The sequence below is a fragment of the Canis lupus genome, chromosome 9, assembly GCF_003254725.2.
Source record: "Canis lupus dingo isolate Sandy chromosome 9, ASM325472v2, whole genome shotgun sequence".
Classification (NCBI taxonomy): Eukaryota; Metazoa; Chordata; class Mammalia; order Carnivora; family Canidae; genus Canis; species Canis lupus.
Genome location: NC_064251.1, coordinates 59,591,762 through 59,611,045, shown reverse-complemented (window position 1 = coordinate 59,611,045; position 19,284 = coordinate 59,591,762). Strand labels below are relative to the sequence as shown.

The window sequence follows — 19,284 nt, the reverse complement described above, 5'->3', positions numbered from 1 at the left end:
CCAAATGAAAAATGAAGAACTTGGATAAATTCATTCTAGTGCATTCTATTTAATGGCACTTTCAAAATAACATGAGAAAGAATCTGCATACAAAGGAATATCTGTGAATCGAGTTCAACAAGAAGTTGTTCGGCTAAAAATCTATAAAAGGTCCAAGTTACTAGTATGTTGAGCTTTCCTCGGAGTATCTACTCATGAATTACATCTACATAAGGCTGTAGCTTCTGATACCCAGTGAAAGAATATTTGACTTGGAATCAATGCTTAGGCTAAACCCCACTGATCACCACCTATGAAATCTGCCCCTAGCATTATGGATCTGGAGCTGAAAGAGACAAGGGTTCAAATCCTCATTATATCTTTTATATGCTGTGAGACCTTAGGCAAACTCCTTTATCTGTTAAATGAAGGTAATGGGGCTTATACCACAGGGTTATTTTGAAGATCAAATAAGCTTATGTATATAAAATACCTGTCACAGTGTCCGGTACATAATAAAAGCCAGTAAAAATTAACATTTATTATTATTTCATTCATTTATCTTTTTTCCAACTAATAGTAATGTCTACTTTGTTATTTTGTGTCTATACTGGGGCACAGGCACAATTCAAGAAGAATTAGCTGCAGTCCCTGCCCACGAAGAACCAACAGTGTAACAGGAAAGATAAACCCATAAAAAGTAAGTATAAAAGAACTAGTAGGAGGGTAGTATGTATTATCTCATCCAGAAAGGCTGAAATGAATCTGCTCCTCTCTTGCAAATCTAGTATTAGGGCCTGGTTTGTGTCTAGAGTTGATAGGTATATCAAAACCCTTCCAATTTATAAAATGGAATGGCTTCTAAGATGGGTCAGGGCAGCTCTATAAAGATGCCCTCACAAGACTGTAAGAAGAATGGTCAAAATGCCTTAACAGCCAAAAGGTAGAAGCAACTAGTGTCCATTGACAGATGAAAGGATAAATAAAATGTGATATATATATGTATATATACATATATATACACACACGTACATACATACAGTGGAATATTATTCAGTCTTTAAGAGGAAGGAAATTCTGATACCTGCAATAACATGGATGAGCATAGTAGACATTATGCAAAGTGAAGTAAGGCAGTCACAAAAAGACTATGATTCTGCTTATATGAAGTATTTTGAGTAGTCAAATCCATAGAGACGGAAAGTAGAAACATGGTTGCCAGGAGCTGGGGGGAAGGAGGAAGTTAAGTGTTATATAAAGAGTTTCAATTGGGGAAAAAGATGAAAAAGTTCTGGTAACAGATGATGATAATGGTACAACAATGTGAATATACTTAATACTATACAACTATAAAGTTAAAAACGGTTAAAATGGTAAAAGTTATGTATATTTTACAATTTAAAAAAGAATAATTTTCCTATGAGTTATAGAAAGAGAGAGAGCATGCACCCCCTGTTCTCTGATCATTCTTTTTTTTTTTTTTAAGATTTTATTTATTCATGAGAGACACACAGAGAGGCAGAGACACAGGCAGAGGGAGAAGCAGGCTCCCTGCAGGGAGCCCAACGCAGGACTCAATCCCTGGACTCCAGGAACACGCCCTGGGCCTAAGGCAGGCGCCAAACCGCTGAGCCACCCAGGGATCCCCCCCCACTTTGATCATTCTTATATTTAGTAGCATTTCAAGCCAGCTTTCCCCAGGTTAACACATGACAAGAAATCTGGGGCAATCCTCAAACATAGGACCCTATGTAATGTAGTCAACATCTACGAAATCACAACTACCCAAACATCCAAACTCAAAATTTACAGCAGAATACATAGCTGCTATACAGTGACTACAGGTTTATTTCTACAAGTATAAGAAACAAAAAAATATATCAAAGTATTTGTATGTCCAAAAGCCAGATTAGGATTATATAAATTCATTCCTAACTGGCCCATGTGGAGTGGATTTCATATATAAGTACCAATGTCTCATAATACTTTACTGCCTGAAATTAAAAAAAAAAAAAAAAGTGTTAATTTTCATTAAACAAAGCAACTTTTATATTCTAAACGAGAATGTCACAACTGACAGTACTGTATAATGACCTGGTTTCCTAGTGGCCCAGAAAGATGGGAAAAAAATCCCAATGACCCTAGTTCAGAAAGACTAGAGAGAGTAGATTCTGGCTATCTTGCATGATTAAAGGCTATGCTGCAGCCCAAGCAGGTCTACACTTTGGTAGCTTCCCTCCAGCAGTCCCCTATGTGACTAAGGACTGGAATAAGAGTGACAGCTTCACAAAGAGGATCATAGGAGATAAACCTCCTTCCTAGTATAGTATGTTCAAAGACTCCAAAACCCAAAACTATCCATCTTCTCTGCTATCCATCCATCCAATTTTCAGTAAGACCAATTTATATCATCTAGGAAGTCAAATGCCACCTTTATTTTTACCTTACCAAACCCTAGAATAAAGGCCAGGGCGTGGTGTGGACACGAGCCCTTGGTCAGGATCACAATTCTATCAGCAAATAATTGGTTTAAGTTAGAGCCAAGTTCATCAACAATAAGATGACAGGGTTCAGGCAAAGTTGGCTGCCTTCTTGCATTTCAGAAAGACTCGCATTGCTCCTGACACTAGTACATAGGTGTAAAGCAACCTCTGGGTAGGTAATGCCACCAAACAAAAGCAACACCTTCAAAGTCTCTCTCAGTAACTAGAGGCAGCCAGACACTCAAACTGCCAGTCCTGAATTACGGGCTCTGAATGGTGAGGGCTTCACATTTCACTGATCAGGGCACAGCCCAATCAGAAGACAAACCCCTGCATTGCCAGGGACCAGCAAATCCGCTTTCTTCCAGAGTGCACATGACTGAATGTGCTTCTGTCCATCATCTGGGTCATATATAGTTCAATGCGAGCTGAGCAGACAGGGCTGCAAGGAAATCTGGCGCAGTTCAATACCTCGTCTAGCCTGGGTTCCAGTATTTAATTTTTTTTACTGACAAACTCATTTCTCTACCGGGACAGGATGCTGTGCTGGCTGGAAGTTCCATTTCTACAGCAAGAATCCTATCTGGAAACACAGAAGTTGTCCTCTAGCCACAGCAGCTCGAACTTTTTTGATTGTTGTTGCTGCTTTCTCCCTTCACCCCTACCCCCTTTTGACAAAGATCCAACTGTAAAAAGTCTTACGTAACAGTTCAGGACTACTTCGGTTCTTTTACTGGGTAAGCACTTTCATTTTTTTTAAACTAAAAACCATTTTAACATTGAATCTGTTGAGAAGCTTAACTAAAATCTTTTAAGTAATTTGTGTAGTGAAATACTGTCAATGGAGTTTTTTAGACTCATTTCTGCACGTGCTCCTTTGTTCTCAGAACAGAAGCTTTTTATACACACCCCATAACGCAGCTGGAGAGAGTTATGAAGTCAGTTATTATAAGGAACACAAAGGTTGTTTTGCATTCTTTGCCTTTAGATAATTAATTTCGTATTTGTTTTCTTAAAACAGAGTAGTTAAAAAAAAGGGAGAAATTCACAAAAGAATAAACTGTTGGAGAAAAAAAGTTTGAAGTTTTTACCACCTTTTCTATCTGTAGTTTTGTGTGGCCAAACACTTGCTCTGCCTGGGGCGGTGGGGGTAGTGGCAAGCGTAGACAGAGAGGAACTAAGCCAGACATGGACAAAGGCATGAGCCAAACCAGACAGTCCTGGCCGTTCGATAGGCCAGCAGTGGGTGAGACAGGTCAGCCAGCTGCAGGGGCAGGAAGGGGGGGAAAGGGGCATGGATGTGTGAGGTGTTCATGCATGCGATCGTGACTAGATTCTGAAACTGCCAGCCATTTTCCCAGCTATGCTTTGTGCAATCTAAAGGAATGCATCTCCTCTGAAGCAGTCTTGCCAGAGCCCAATGATAGAAGTGTGATAAATACCACAACATATGGAATCAGAAAATACTGGGATCTGGGGTGGGCAAGAGGGAATGCAGAGGGTGTGGAAATTTTTTAGTGATCTGGAATGTGTTGAGTGACAGGAAGTGCCCCAAGCTCCCCCCCCCCAACTCTTCTCAGTCGCGCCTGCTTTTGTCTAACTCTTGTAATCTACACACTACTGCTTACAAAGCTGTCTGAGTTTAAGACAAAAAGAAACATAAAAGGCTCTCCGTTCCATAGTACCTGCGATATGGAAGGAGTGCAAAAAAAAAGCAGGGCCCTTCTATCTATCCTATCGACATTTTTTCAGGTATACAAGACAAAGATAAAATAATAATATTCAAAGGATAAATGAGAATTATAACTTAGAGTCTGGCTTCCAAATCTGATTTTTAAAAAATCCTGATTCTGCTATACTTATAAATGTTAAAACTGGTTCCTAATTTGAATAAGGCTTGTTTGGTTAATATGCTGCATTTGAAGTTGTTTCTTTTTCTTTGTATAAATTTGGACTTTTGGGGGAAAATGCAGATAAGTAAAATGCACTAAATATATATATATATATATTTTTTTTTTCCCTTCATTGGTTAAAAAGCATTTTCAAGGGTTGGTTTCCTAGGAAAAACAGCTCTTTCTTTCTCATTTTTGTATGAATACTATAAAGAGAACTTTATGCCGTAATTAATGTAAGGTAGAAAACTTTTAACAGAAAATAATACAGCGTTCTAGGTGAAAACTTAGCATTTCCCTAAACTTCCATATTATCAACAGAAACACTAAAACTTGGGAGAAAAGTAGCCAAATAACTGAATGGTTAACCCTGCTTTTAGAGGATAAAACGGAAAATTAAGTGTGAATAAAATGATACTTGGGAATGTTTCTACCTCCTACCACAAAGGATGTTAGTGGTCAGCCTAGGAGTTAATCTTTCCAATGTGGCTCTGAGCCTTCATGCCGAGCAGACATTATTCACATGACGATTCGAAAAGTCCATTCATATATCTCACTACCTGGATTTGAATAGAAACCAGACAGCAATTCTTTAGTTCCAGCCACCATTCGCCCCACTGGACAATAGCGATTTGTTAGCACAGAGTCACAGGCTGTGGGACACAAAGCTTGGAGCTGCAGAAAGATGGGGGATTCAGAGAACAGGAAATTACAGGCCCGATGCACTCCTGGCAGCTCTGAGAATACAAAAAAAAAAAAAAAAAAAAAGGCAACACAGAGATGCCATGTTTAAGACCTACTTCTAGCTTTTTTAACCACCTCCAATGTCATAAAAGCTCTATTGTTGGAGTACATAAAGTCACGAGTCCCATGTGCTCTCTTTTCTCACTATAGGGAACTTCATTCAATGCCCTGGCACAGTTAGAAAAATCAAAAGCATCCAAAGTTTATTAGTTGTAAGCTTTGATAGAAAGGAGAAGAATATTTTACAAATAAAATGTCAGAGAAAAAAATATGCTTACTGACACAACTGACATATAATAAAAGTAGTATCTTTTACAAATTATTTCACAAGACCAAAATGAAACCAAATGTTCCAAGACTCCAGGGAAGCAAATTTTTCTTTAAAATATATGAAATCTGTAATTCAATAAAAAGTTTCTTCAGAAGATAAATATCAATTTAAAAACTAATCTTACACAGAACACTTCTGAGTTCTGAGTTGGATTTTGCAAAACAAAGAACTAAAATCAATGCCCTAAGGACTTATTTTGGTATATTAGAATGGAAAACTTTATTTTCTTTTGTTGGTTATCAAATTATTGTAGTTCTCTGGCTAAATTTAGAAATTGCCTCTACTTCTCTCTCTTTAGAATCAAAAAATAAAATTAATGGAATTCTAGGTGAGGGGAGAGACCTAATTCTCTAATCTTAATCAATGAGCACAGGCTCCTGTCCAGACCCTCATGGTGCAACCTGAGCACCACACACCAGAATGGTGTCCATTTCAACAGGAGGAGACCCTACACAAGGAAGTTGTAAATGATTTTGTTCTTCTGGCTTTCTTCTGTGATCCATTAGCAGATCCAAATCCTAAATGATATCATACCGGAAATATTCATTAAATGAGATCATGAATGATCAAAAGGTGCTTTGGAAACACAAATTATTCTACTCTGTTTGGTCCCATGGCTTTAAGACGAACGCCTGCTAAATTTAATGCTGCTGGAAAACAAATCAGCAACTTTTAAACTACCAATTACTGGATCTCTTCAAATTCTATCATTACCCACTAAACACAAGCATTAGTTACGACCTCAAGCTGTGTTGCTGTCCAATACATTAGCCACCAGCTCTATGGGCTATTTTTATTTGAATTAAAATTAATCAAAATTAAATAAAATATTCATTTTTTAAAAAGATTTATTTATTTATTCGGGGGGGGGGGGGGGCAGAGACACAGGCAGAGGGAGAAGCAGGCTCCATGCAGGAAGCCCAACCGTGGGACTCGATCCTGGGTCTCCAAGATCACGCCCTGGGCTGCAGATGGCGCTAAACCGCTGAGCCACCCGGGGTTCCCCCCAAAATTCATTTCTTCAGTCACACTAGCCACGTTTCATACACTCAACAGCCCCGTGTAACTACATACTGGACAACACAGATACAGGATATTTCTATCAAAAAGTACTACTGGACAGCAATGATCTAGGCTATGCTCAATCCACAACACCTATCTTCAACTATATATCCAGCTGGACATGAAAGAAATTTATCTCTAAGTAAAAAATATAATGACAAGTAAAACAAGGCAGCTAGCACCATGATACCTGAGGTATATCTAAAAAGCATTTTGAAACCAAAGGTTTCTTTTTTTCTTGGTCCATAATAAAGAGGTTATGAAGAACATTAAGGCAGTAGAGGCAGACAAGAGTGGCCAAAGTAATTAAAATGTTCCAGAATAGGGGGATCCCTGGGTGGCGCAGCGGTTTGGCGCCTGCCTTTGGCCCGGGGCGCGATCCTGGAGACCCAGGATCGAATCCCACATCGGGCTCCCAGCATGGAGCCTGCTTCTCCCTCTGCCTGTGTCTCTGCCTCTCTGTCTCTCTCTGTGTGACTATCATGAATAAATAAATAAAATCTTTAAAAAAAAAAAAATGTTCCAGAATAGTACTTATTAACAAAAAGTTCTTCCTAGAGGGCACCTAAGTGGCTCAGTCAGTTAAGCATCTAACTCTTGATATCAGCTCAGGTCTTGATCTCAGGGTTGTGAGTTCAAGCGCCATATTGGACAGCTTGGAGTATACTTAAAAACAAAAAATAAAATTAAGGGCAAAAAGTTCTTCCTAAACATATGAAGCAAATAATTCCATAGTCTCCTTTACATTACTGTCATGGACAAATGAAACAGCAAAGAACAAGGGGCTTGAAGTCCGTCAGACCTGGGTTTGATTACCAGTATCTACCCTACTAGCTAGAAAATATTAGGCAAATTAATCCACCTCTCTGAGATTTAGTATCCTTCTCTACAAAATGGATAAATAGCCAACCTGCATGATATATGGAAGGACTCACAATGAAGTACATAGAGCATCCAGAGTAAGGTGCTAGGCATGTAGTGGGAATTTTAAAAAGGGTACCTATTATTTATTATTATATTTCCCCCCCTAAATCTTCATAATGTGACTCGCTATAGATTGACAGATACTATTAAACACACGAAATAAACTATTATAAACAGGTATCCTAAAATACTAACGCTGGCCACTCAGTAAATCAACTGGAATAAAATGGAAATATTTGTATGCCAGAGAGCTTTCCCCAGCCAAAATGTGACAATGCTGCTCCATGTATCCTGGCTTTTTTACTACAACAATCTCATGTCTTACTTGGCTCAAATAACAAGCATGGTCCCTGTGTGTTCAGAGTCATGTATTTATCTAGGCTTAGGTTTTATATAGAAGGAGTATTCTATAGCTAAAAAGTAAACTCTACCAAGGGATGCATACATTGTTAGGTGAATATTTAAAAATGGCTTCCAAATAGGGAACCTGGGATGTCTATTCAAGAAAATGGAAAAAGGGGATGCATGGGTGGCTCAGCAGTTAAGCGTCTGCCTTTGGCTCAGGGTACAGGGGCCTGGGGATCAAGTCCCACATGGGGCTTCCTGTGAGAAGCCTGCTTCTCCCTCTGCCTAGGTCTCTGCCTCCTCTCTTTCATTTGTGTCTAAAATATTTTAAAAAAACAAGACAGGAAATGGAAATGGTTATTTTAGAAATGCAATGATAACCTCATTCTCCCTTGCTGAAATGACTAAAGCACAGAGAAAAACTGTAGATAGAAATCTTTTTTTCAAGTATTAAACTGAGGCTTTTTTTTTCAAGGAATTTTTTTTTTAAGATTTTATTTATTTATTCATGAGAGACACAGAGACAGAGAGGCAGAGACACAGGCAGAGAGAGAAGCAGGCTCCATGCAGGGAGCCTGATGTGGGACTCGATCCCAGGACTCCAGGACTACGCCCTGGGCCAAAGGCAGATGCTTAACTCTGAGCCATCCAGGGATCCCCTTCAAGGAATATTTAAATAACTCAGTATAATAATAACGAACTGGTAAAACATCCGATGCCTTATTGCCTCTAATTATTGTGAACTGGGTATCTGGTCAAGACCAGATGTAATGAGTGGTGTCTCTCCAAGGCTTTAGTGGTTTAAAAAAAAAAAAAAATCCAAGTGATTCCATCATGACCATGTCTTACCTTTCAAATCTACCATCAAATAAATTGGACATGACAAACATGGATATGAAGTTCTTAAATTCTGATGTCATTCTCAATATATCCTATGCCTGCTAAGATGCAAGAATCAGGGGTTTTAGTGTCAAGTGAACATGGGTAGGTCGGAATCCTAGCTCTGATACTTATTTACTACAGGATCCTAAATAAGTCAATTCCTCTCTTTGTCTCAGACTCTTCATGGATAAGATATGAATATTAAAGCCTTCCTGCCAATCGTTTTAAAGCTCAAGGATCATACATAAAATATCTTGAACATCCTGGCACATGGAAACCACTCATAAACATGTCAATTCTGTGAACACATGTAAGGTCCTGAGATCCAGTTCATTGTCTGGCTCTTCCCAAACATGAATGGAAGCAGAAGGGCTCTAGGCTGATTTATAGCACAGGCCATTATCGGTTTAAATTTTAATTAGAATATAGGATGCCCAGGTAGCTTAGCGATTATGCGTCTGCCTTTGGCTCAGAGCATGATTCTGGAGTCCTGGGATCCACACTGGGCTCCCTGCATGGAGCCTGCTTTTCCCTCTGCCTGTGTCTCTGCCTCTCTATCTCTCTGTATCTTTCATGAATAAATAAAATATTTTTAAAAATAAATTTTAATTAAAATAAGCATGAAGAGGGATCCCTGGGTGGCACAGCGGTTTGGCGCCTGCCTTTGGCCCAGGGCGCGATCCTGGAGACCCGGGATCGAATCCCACATCGGGCTCCCGTTGCATGGAGCCTGCTTCTCCCTCTGCCTGTGTCTCTGCGCCTCTCTCTCTCTCTCTGTGACTATCATAAATAAATAAAAATTTAAAAAAAAATTAAAATAAGCATGAAGATAAAAACTGTCAACACTGCACAAAGAATTTCAAGTCCCAGAAACAAATATTAGGGGCACTTGAGTGGCTCAGCTAAGCATCCAACTGTAGGTTTCGGCTCAGGTCATAATCTCAGGTTTGTGAGATTGTGCCCTGCAGCGGCTCCAGGTTTAGTGCAGAGTTTGCTTAATAGTCTCTCTCTCTCCCTCTACCTCTGCCCCTCCCCGTCCCTGCATTCTCTCTAAAATAAACAAATTTTTAAAAAAAGAAACATAGATAATAAAATGGTTGAAAAAATACAGGATAACTATCTGGAACCTCAGATTTTAATATTATAAGATATAATTCAATATTGATACTAATTTGATGATATTAAATACATAAGAAACATTTTCTTAAATTAAGAAATAATACTTCTTTTTGGAATAAGATTTCCACTCATCCTTCTTGGTGATTAAAACAAAAATATGGAAGTTCTAAACTACTGCCTCTCATTGAGAAAACAGTCTCCTGCAGGTAAGGGAAAGAAAATTCATATCTTTTTTTTTTTTTTTTAAATTCATATCTTTTTAAAATCAAAGCCATAAAAAGATTTCCTGGGTAATCCTACTACCAGACTGTAGACTAATTACTACTATCTGTAGACTAATTTTAAAGTTGAAAATAATCCAGTTGAACTAGAAATAGTACGTGTTTCTTATTTTCTTAAATAAAAATGTTGGACATGACACGTAACCTTTAGAGTAAAGAGAGTAGTAGAGTAAGAAGAAGGAGGAGAAGAAAAACAAGAACAAGAACTATAAGGGAGATAGTGAGGTATAGTTAAGACATCTGAAAAGGTAGATTTACCTCCCAGAAATGGGCTGGATTAGATAGAGGATATCAAATCTCACCTGAGCCATTATCAAGCTAGGTGACTTTTAAAAAGTCATCTCTAAGTCCTTGTTATGAGTAGTGGGGAAAAAAACAAAAACAAACAAAAAAACACCAAACCAGGAGCACCTGGGTGGCTCAGTGGTTGAGAGTCTGCCTTCTGCTCAGGTCATGATCCTGGGATCCTAGGATCCTAGGATCCTGGGATGGAGTCCCGCATCAGGCTCCCCAAGGGAACCTGTTTCTCCCTCTGCCTATGTCTCTGCCTCTGTGTCTCTCTCATGAATAAATAAATAAAATCTTTTAAAAATTAAAAAAAAATTCATACTAGAGGCTAATGGATAGATAGTACTTAGAGGTGAGAAATTTATACTTACAAGAGTGTATTCAAATTCAGTCTAGCAAAGCCTCAGTTACCATAAAAGGTTTTATAAGATTGCTTAAAGTAGATAGATAAGACAGACAAGAAAGATAGCTTTATTTAAAAGATAGATAAGATAAATTGGATTGCAAAGATTTCCATGGACGCCATTAACATACACAAAGAAATGACAAAAGGTAACCAAAGGAAAAGTTCCTTAGCAGGCAGTGTTTTTGAGTTCTTACTAAATGCTGATCAACAGATCTAGTCATTCATCTAACAAATATTAACTTCCCAATATGTATCATACACAGTGTTAGACCTAGGTTGAGTGATGAACAAAATAGATATATTAGCTGCCCTTGTGAGGCTGACTATAAACTAAGAAGACCATGGCTAGAAGCTCTATCATTTAAAAAGTGGCAGGGATCTAAGAAACTTTGAGAATGAATCCAGTGATTTTTGGGAAAGTGCCCAGCCATCTGTTGAAGCTGAACTAACACAGTCCATAAGAACAGGAAGAATGCACTCTCAGCTCTGTTTGATTCAAGTGAAGAGTTACATTAAACTACAAGATCCTAATGGTTTTTAAACCATTAAGCACATGAAATACCTTGAAACACACAGGCTGGTTTAAAATGACTATTACTCAGATCTGTGGTAAACCATATCTCATGCAAAAACTGTCTCCTTTTAATGGATGATTAAGAACAAGATAATTTCTGCAGGGGAGACAGTAAAAGGGTATAGGCAAGACATTCCAGGAGATCATGATACACTGGAGCATTAAATATGATATATATTGCCTTCACCCCTTTCCCTAATATTATGTTTGTAACATTTACCATTCCTTCAATGCCACGTGCTTTGACCATCATGATTACATAGCTAGTGTACTCAGAGTACTCAACCCATGACTCAGCTAGTGTTTAGCAACCAAGAATATTTGAGACATGCACAATAAATATGAAGAGAAGATAAGGCTAGAGTCACAACTAGGCTTCTGTAATCATTCATCTTAAAAACTAGAACCACTTATGCTTACAAGGAGCCTAAATATTAACCTTTCTTCTAATTGGAATTTAGTATTCACTGTCACAGACCTATAAAAAGAAGTTGCTGTTTCCAATGAAATAAAGTATATCCACATACCACAATGGTAGAATGTTATTTCTACAAAACCTGAGGTTCCCAATGTTCCAATCAGGAAATTCCCAATCTAGTCTCTTGGTATTTACAGAACCTGAGTTTCTACCTACATTTTTTTCATTGGTAAAGATTTGGTATCATGTGTCTTTTGCTTTTTCTTTGTTCAATATCAAAACAAAGTCATGTGAAAAAGAGATCTGGTAGATGTACTCAGAACAAATTAGGAAAGTTATATTAAAAAAGAGGATCCGGGGATCCCTGGGTGGCGCAGTGGTTTGGCGCCTGCCTTTGGCCCAGGGCGCGATCCGGGAGACCCTGGATCGAATCCCATGTCGGGCTCCCGGTGCATGGAGCCTGTTTCTCCCTCTGCCTGTGTCTCTGCCCCCCCCTCTCTCTCTCTGTGTGACTATCATAAATAAATAAAAATTAAAAAAAAAAAAAAAAAAAGAGGATCCGAATCTGATCATCTGTTATTATGACCCAGATTTTGGTATAAGTACCTCCACTTGGCTAACAGCATTATATTTTGTCAGGTTCATTTCTCTATATAAATTCTGTATTACTAGAAAAGAACAATTTCTTTTGCTTGGCCACTCACTTAGAAGCTTCTAGGTATACAGCTCATTCATTTGAAGGATATATGTTGAGTGGTTAGTACATGACAACTCCTGTTCTAGGAACTAGATACACACTAGGAAACAAGACAAAGGTCCTATCCTTGGGCACTGTAGTCACAGACTTGAATCTAGTCTCAGCTTGAGCACTTGCTGACTGTGCGACCCTAGACAAATCTCTCTCTGAACCACAGGTACCTCCCTCTACAGGGGAAAAAGGGGAATGTAATACAACTTTCACAGAGCTGTTGTGAGTTATGTTTGTCAGTGTCTGATTTAGTGCCTAAAACACCACAGATGCTTGACAAATAGTAGCTACGGTTTTACAAATAGATATTACTATTATTCATCCTGCTTTAATATTCATCTTTTTTAGAATAACCCTAGTTTTTTAAAATAACAGGTTTCAAAGGCTTAAATGTATCTAAAATCTTTGTTAACAGCTAAGCAGAATAAGCCATTTATAGATGAAATACTACTTCTGATTATTAAAGAGCTCCTGGCTGCATATGCTAAACACAAGATAGCAAAAGTATAGAAGAAAAATACTTTGAAGCTGGCATATAGTGAAGTTGATTCACTATATCTATAGTGAAATGAGGGTCACAGATTTCAAAGGGTAAGACACTTTATCACTAGTAGTATTACTACTTCAGCTAATTTAATCAGAAATTGTATAGAAGAAACATATTTAAAAGACTCAGAATCTAAAAAAAAAAAAAAGACTCAGAATCTTGGGGTGTCTGAGTGGGTCAGTAGGTTAAGCAACTGCCTTCAGCTGAGATCATGATCCCAGAGTCCCAGGATCAAGCCTTGTCTTGCATCAAGCTCCCTCATCAAGCTGAGAGTCTGCTCCTGCCTCTCCTCTGCATACTGCTCCCCCATGCTTATGCTCTCTGTCAAATAAATAAATAAAATCTTAAAAAAAAAAATTCAGGATCTCAAGTTTACCACAGCCATCAAAAAAGGCATAGAAAGCATGTCTTTCCTCTAAAGATTATTACAAAAGTCTCATAAAGAAACTTCTCTGAAGGCAAATTCCTAGCTGACTGCAGTGATATACTTTATAAAATAACTTATTTTTCATCTTATAAAAAGAGTATGTTTACTGCAGGTAGACTGGGAAGCATAAAAACTATGAACCTAAAAAAGTCATTCATAATCTATCTAAAGAAAACCATTGTCAATATTTAATAAATGCCTTCTAGTCTTATTTTGTAGTTATTTAACATATTAGTGATTTTTTAAAGACTCTAGTAGTTTTTCTGTCATTATACATATGTGATCTATATAAAAATCTACATAATAAAGAAAAAGGAAATGAAAACTTGTCATCCACAATTCTACCCACAGAGAAAATCCTTATTAATATATTGATATAGCTCATATGAAATGAAATCAATTCTCTATAGTTTTCTGATTCTGATTTGTTCACATGTAAGTATTTGTATGAAGTCATTAAAATGACTTTGTAGGGAAGCCTGGATGGCTCAGTGGTTAAGCGTCTGCCTTTGGCTCAGGGCGTGATCCCAGAGTCCCAGGATCAGGTCCCACATTGGGATCCCTGCATGGAGCCTGCTTCTCCCTCTGCCTGTCTCCTCTCTCTCTCTCTCTCTCTCTCTCTCTCTCATAAGTAAATAAATAAAATCTTTTAAAAATAAAAATGACTTTTTAGATATCCAGGTAGCTTCCACTTATTCTTTATCATAAATCCTGTAGCAAACATTTTTTTTTCTAAGGGATCCCTGAGTGGCTCAGCAGTTTAGTGTCTGCCTTCGGCCCAGTGCATGATCTTGGGAGTCCCGGGATCGAACCCCACATCGGGCTCCTTGCATGGAGCCTGCTTCTCCCACTGCCTGTGTCTCTGTCTCTCTGTGTCTCTCATGAATAAATAAACAAAATCTTTAAAAAAAAAATTGTGTTTTGGTTTTTTTTTAAGATTTTATTTATTTACTCATGAGAGATGCAGAGAGAGAGAGAGAGAGAGAGAAAGAGGCAGAGACACAGGCAGAGGGAGAAGCAGGCTCCATGCAGGGAGCCTGATGTGGGACATGATCCCGGGATGCCAGGATCACGCCCTGGGCCAAAGGCAGGCACCAAACTGCTGAGCCACTCAGGCGTCCCTGTAGCAAACATATTTATACAAATATCACTGTCCACATTTCTGATTTTTTTTTTTTTGGTCTAATTTACTCTTGCCAACAGAGACTGATACCACTTGTCTCACCCTGAGCTCACAAATACTGAGAATGTGCTATACATAGTTAGCTGCCACCTAAATACAATAAAGTTTGTTCAATAATGAAAAGAAAGGTTTTTTAAGATTTATAATTTATTTTGAGTGAGAGAAAGTGCATGCTTGAGTGGGGGAAGGGGTAAAGGGAGTGGGGGAGAGAGAGAGAGAGAGAGATAGAGAGAGAATGAATCTCCAGCAGACTCCCCACTGAGCAAGGAGCCCAATTCAGAGCTTGATCTCAAGACCTTGAGATCATGACCCAAGCTGAAGTCAGCTGCTTAACCGACTGAACCACCCAGGCGCCCCAAGGGAAGAGAGTTTTATTTTTATTTTTTTAAAGATTCATTTATTTATTCATGACAGAGACACACAGAGAGAGGCAGAGACATAGGCAGAGGGAGAAGCAGGCTCCATGCACCGGGAGCCCGACGTGGGATTCGATCCCGGGTCTTCAGGATCACACCCTGGGCCAAAGGCAGGTGCCAAACCGCTGCGCCACCCAGGGATCCCCTGAGAAGAGAGTTTTAAAGGAAAACTTCAAATAGGGGAAGAAACTAGAAGGCTCTCCATAGTAAATGAAATAGACATCCCTAAACATGCTGAGCAACTGACAGAAATCTTGAAAACCTTCCAACAGGACACAGGGAAGTTTATCATCAGGTTCCAAAAGTCACACACACAAAAACAAATCAATTCAAAACAAAACAAAAAAATGCTCAATCTCATGGATGTGTTTTGTTACTTGAAAACAATGCCACGAATCAAGAATCAGTTCTACCTTTGAGATAAAAATGAAATGGGTATTGATAAATTGAGATGGACAAAAAAGCCATTGTTTTCATACTGAAATTATTTTCATATTTTAGGAGCAAAAATATAAATATGGAAATATATTTTTCGTGTCCCAAATGTAACAGAAAATTCTATAAATTCTTACCAAGACAAGAAGATCACCAAGAATATAATTTATTCAAAAAATCTTTATGGAATGACAACTTTGTTTCAGGTACTTTAATGCAGTTGTTAGTAAGAGTTCTTTCCTCAAAAAAGCTTGCCTTTAGAATCCTTCACAATCTGGCCCTTTAAAATGTAACATTTGGGGACGCCTGGGTGGCTCAGTGGTTGAGTGTCTGCCTTTGGCCCAGGGTGTGATCCCGGAGTCCCAGAATTGAGTCCCACATCTGGCTCCCTGCATGAAGCCTGCTTCTCCCTCTATGTTTCGGACTCTCTCTCTCTTCTGACTCTCTCTCTCTCTGTCTCTCATAAATAAATAAATAAGATCTTTTTTTTCTTTTTTTTTTTAATTTTTTTTTTTTTTTTTGTGATAGTCACAGAGAGAGAGAGAGAGGCAGAGACATAGGCAGAGGGAGAAGCAGGCTCCATGCACCGGGAGCCCGACGTGGGATTCGATCCCGGGTCTCCAGGATCGCGCCCTGGGCCAAAGGCAGGCGCCAAACTGCTGCGCCACCCAGGGATCCCAGTAAATAAAATCTTAAAGAAAAAAAATGTAACATCTGCCCTAACTGTTGAAATGTCATATATCTCAGGCCATGACTAAAAAAGAAAATGAGGGATCCCTGGGTGGCGCAGCGGTTTGGCGCCTGCCTTTGGCCCAGGGCGCGATCCTGGAGACCCGGGATCGAGTCCCATGTCGGGCTCCCGGTGCATGGAGCCTGCTTCTCCCTCTGCCTGTGTCTCAGCCTCTCTCCTCTCTCTGTGTGACTATCATAAATAAATAAAAATTATAAAAAAAAAAAAAAAAAAAAAAAAAAGAAAATGACACTATACTGAGTGATCAATTTAAAAATCAAAATTCTTTGAGAGGGAAAAACAAAACAACCAAAGTCATATTATCCAATTGAATAGATTCTACTCACTTGGCTTCACACCAGCACATAGTGATGTTTACCCAAGTACCTACAGTCAAGAGGAATTCAAATATTGACAGAAGAAAAAAAACTTCACTTTCCACAAAATAACAAAACTATCATTTTTAATTTCTTTGAACTTCCCCTGGAAATCCTGCTTAACTTGAGTCTTACAAGAAGGATTTCTCCTTAACAGAAAATAATGCTCCCAGTTTCCTGCACATAACTGTACCACATAGGAAAGAAACTGTCACAGTAACTTCATCCTCCAGAAATAAAAACTGATCAGCTCAATGTAAGAGGTCAGACTTTTTTAAAAAATTTATTTATTCACGAGAGACACGGGGGGGGGGGGGGGGCGGGGGCGGGGACAGAGACACAGGTAAAAGGAGAAGCAGGCTTCCTGCGGGGAGCCTGATGTGGGACTCGATCCCCAGACCCCAGGATCAGAACCTGAGCTGAAGGCAGATCTTCACTACTAAGCCATCCAAGTATCCCAAAAGGTCAGACTTCTGATAAACTTCTGCATCTGCTAAAAGACTTTGATTCTTGCATATACCTTGTATGTTTCAGAAATACACCATCTCCAAATAATAGCAAGTAACATTTTATCAAGGGCCTACTAAATGTCAGGCCCTAGGTAATACTTTTCTAAACATGACATTTTATAATCGAAACCACCCCCAAAAATCTGATACTATTATCAGCACTAGCCTTTATTTTATTGATGAAGATAGTGAAGCTGGAAAGAAATTATTTGTCCATTGTCAAAAGTGCTAGGAAACAATAGAGTCCAGATGTGAATGCAGATAACTGCCTCTTAGGGACCTGTTCATTTTGCTACAGCAGTCTGATTTTCCATGGTTTGGTGGTACTTTTTCCTTCCTTTAAATTTTTTCCTGTTAGAGACTAGATAAATTTTTTTCTCTGACTTTGAAAAGAACTAATTTCCAAGATCACAAGAACATGGACAGTATAATTTCGCAAACGATGAAAATAGATTTCTGGATGTGACCAAGTGTATACAGTCTAAATTATGCATGGAACTTCTAAAAATAGCTAGATATTATTTATTAGGCTTAAATGCTTCAGAAAAAGTAGAAAAACTATGATTTCTTTTAAAAAGTTACTGAAGTATGAACAATTTAGTCTGATTTGGAGAAATACAGTATTTATTAAGAGACTACAGTTTCCATTGTGTCAATGCTCTGTGCCAATATTATAATGTTATTTGTAAGAATTTATAATTTTTTAAAAGATTTTATTTATTTGAGAGAGAGTGGGAGTACAAGTAGGGGGGAGGGGTAGAAGAAGAAGTAGACTTCCTGAGAGCCAGATGGGGTACTCAATCCCAGTACCTTGGGATCATGACCCAAGCCAACGGCAGACACCTAACTGACTGAGCCACCTAGGGGCCTAGAATTTATAATATCTTTAAAAAAATGCATCTCTACATTATCACATGTGAATGTGAAAGCCCTTAGTAAGTGGTAGAGCAAAATTATCATTAATGTTATATTAAAGCATTCATTCTGCCTTAAAATAGTTCCTAGGGGTGCCTGGGTAGCTCAGTCAGTTAAGCATTCGCTTTTGGCTCAGGTCATAATCCCAGGGTCCTGGGATCAAGCCCTGAGTTGGGGGGGGCTCAGGTCCCTGCTCAGCTGGAAGCTTGCTTTTCCTCCTCCCCCTCCCCCCAATGTGCTCGCTCTCAATCTCTCAAATACATAAAAAATTCAAAATTAATTAAATAAAGTAGTTCTGGAGGTGAGGGTGAATGGGTGATGGGCACTGAGGGGGGCACTTGACGGGATAAGCACTGGGTGTTATTCTGTATGTTGGCAAATTGAACACCAATAAAAAATAAATTTATTATTAAAAAAAATTAAGTAGTTCTTAAACATTTATAATTACCTTTTCTTTTCTTTAAAAAAAAAAAAAAATCCTAGGATCATGACCTGAGCCAAAGGCAGATGCTCAATTAACTGAGCCACCCAGCAGTTCTTAAATGAGAGTTTTATTTATTTTTTTAAAAAGATTTTATTTTATTTATTCATGAGAGACAGAGAGAGACACAGAGGGAGAAGCAGGCTCCACACGGAGCCAGACACAAGACTGGATCTCAGGACTCCAGGATCATGCCCTGGGCTGAAGGCAGGTGCTAAACTGCTGAGCCACCCAGGCATTCCCCTAAATGAGAGTTTTAAATGACAAAATGCTCAACACAGAGTAGTATTCAATTATTGTTAGTTCTCTTCCCTTTAGAGAGGTTTCTTTTTTTTTCTCTCTCTCTCTATAAGAGTCAGACAGATGTCTAAGTTTGCTGGTGGATAAGGCCTATATAGGAACAAGGACTGCACTGACCAAAACATAATTAGAAATCACTTGGGTTCTTAGTAGGTTTGGGATTAGTCTTTTGTTATTCCTTCAGTCATGCTTTTTAAAATCATTCAATAACAATATAATTCATTCAAAGAATCACTGAGCACCTATGTGGCAGCAAGCCAAGCACAAAAATGCCTTAAACCTCATAAGGAGATCACAGTCTCGTAGTAGGGACAAACCTTACACATATAACATATGGTGTTCTACATATAGTGTTCTAAGTGCTATGATAAAGAAAAGCCCAGGATTAAGGAAGTCCAAAGTAAAAGCACTTAACCTGGTAAGGGGAAGACAACTTGGAGGAGGAACACCTGAGATGAGACCTGAAAGATACATAGAATTTATAGAAA

The 19,284-nt window shown here is 38.6% G+C and overlaps 1 protein-coding gene and 1 long non-coding RNA gene across 6 annotated transcripts in view; one reads left to right on the top strand and one right to left on the bottom strand.

The window, feature by feature from the left end:
* Positions 1-19,284, bottom strand: part of NR6A1 (nuclear receptor subfamily 6 group A member 1) — a 222,293-nt gene that overhangs the window by 106,895 nt on the left and 96,114 nt on the right. The gene's annotated exons all lie outside the window — the stretch shown is intronic.
* The window catches only part of LOC112677191 (uncharacterized), a 71,701-nt gene continuing 55,253 nt past the window's right edge, over positions 2,837-19,284 (top strand). The window contains exon 1 of the long non-coding RNA XR_003146893.3: positions 2,837-3,199. This is a non-coding gene — a long non-coding RNA (uncharacterized LOC112677191). The remainder of the gene's footprint in view (positions 3,200-19,284) is intronic.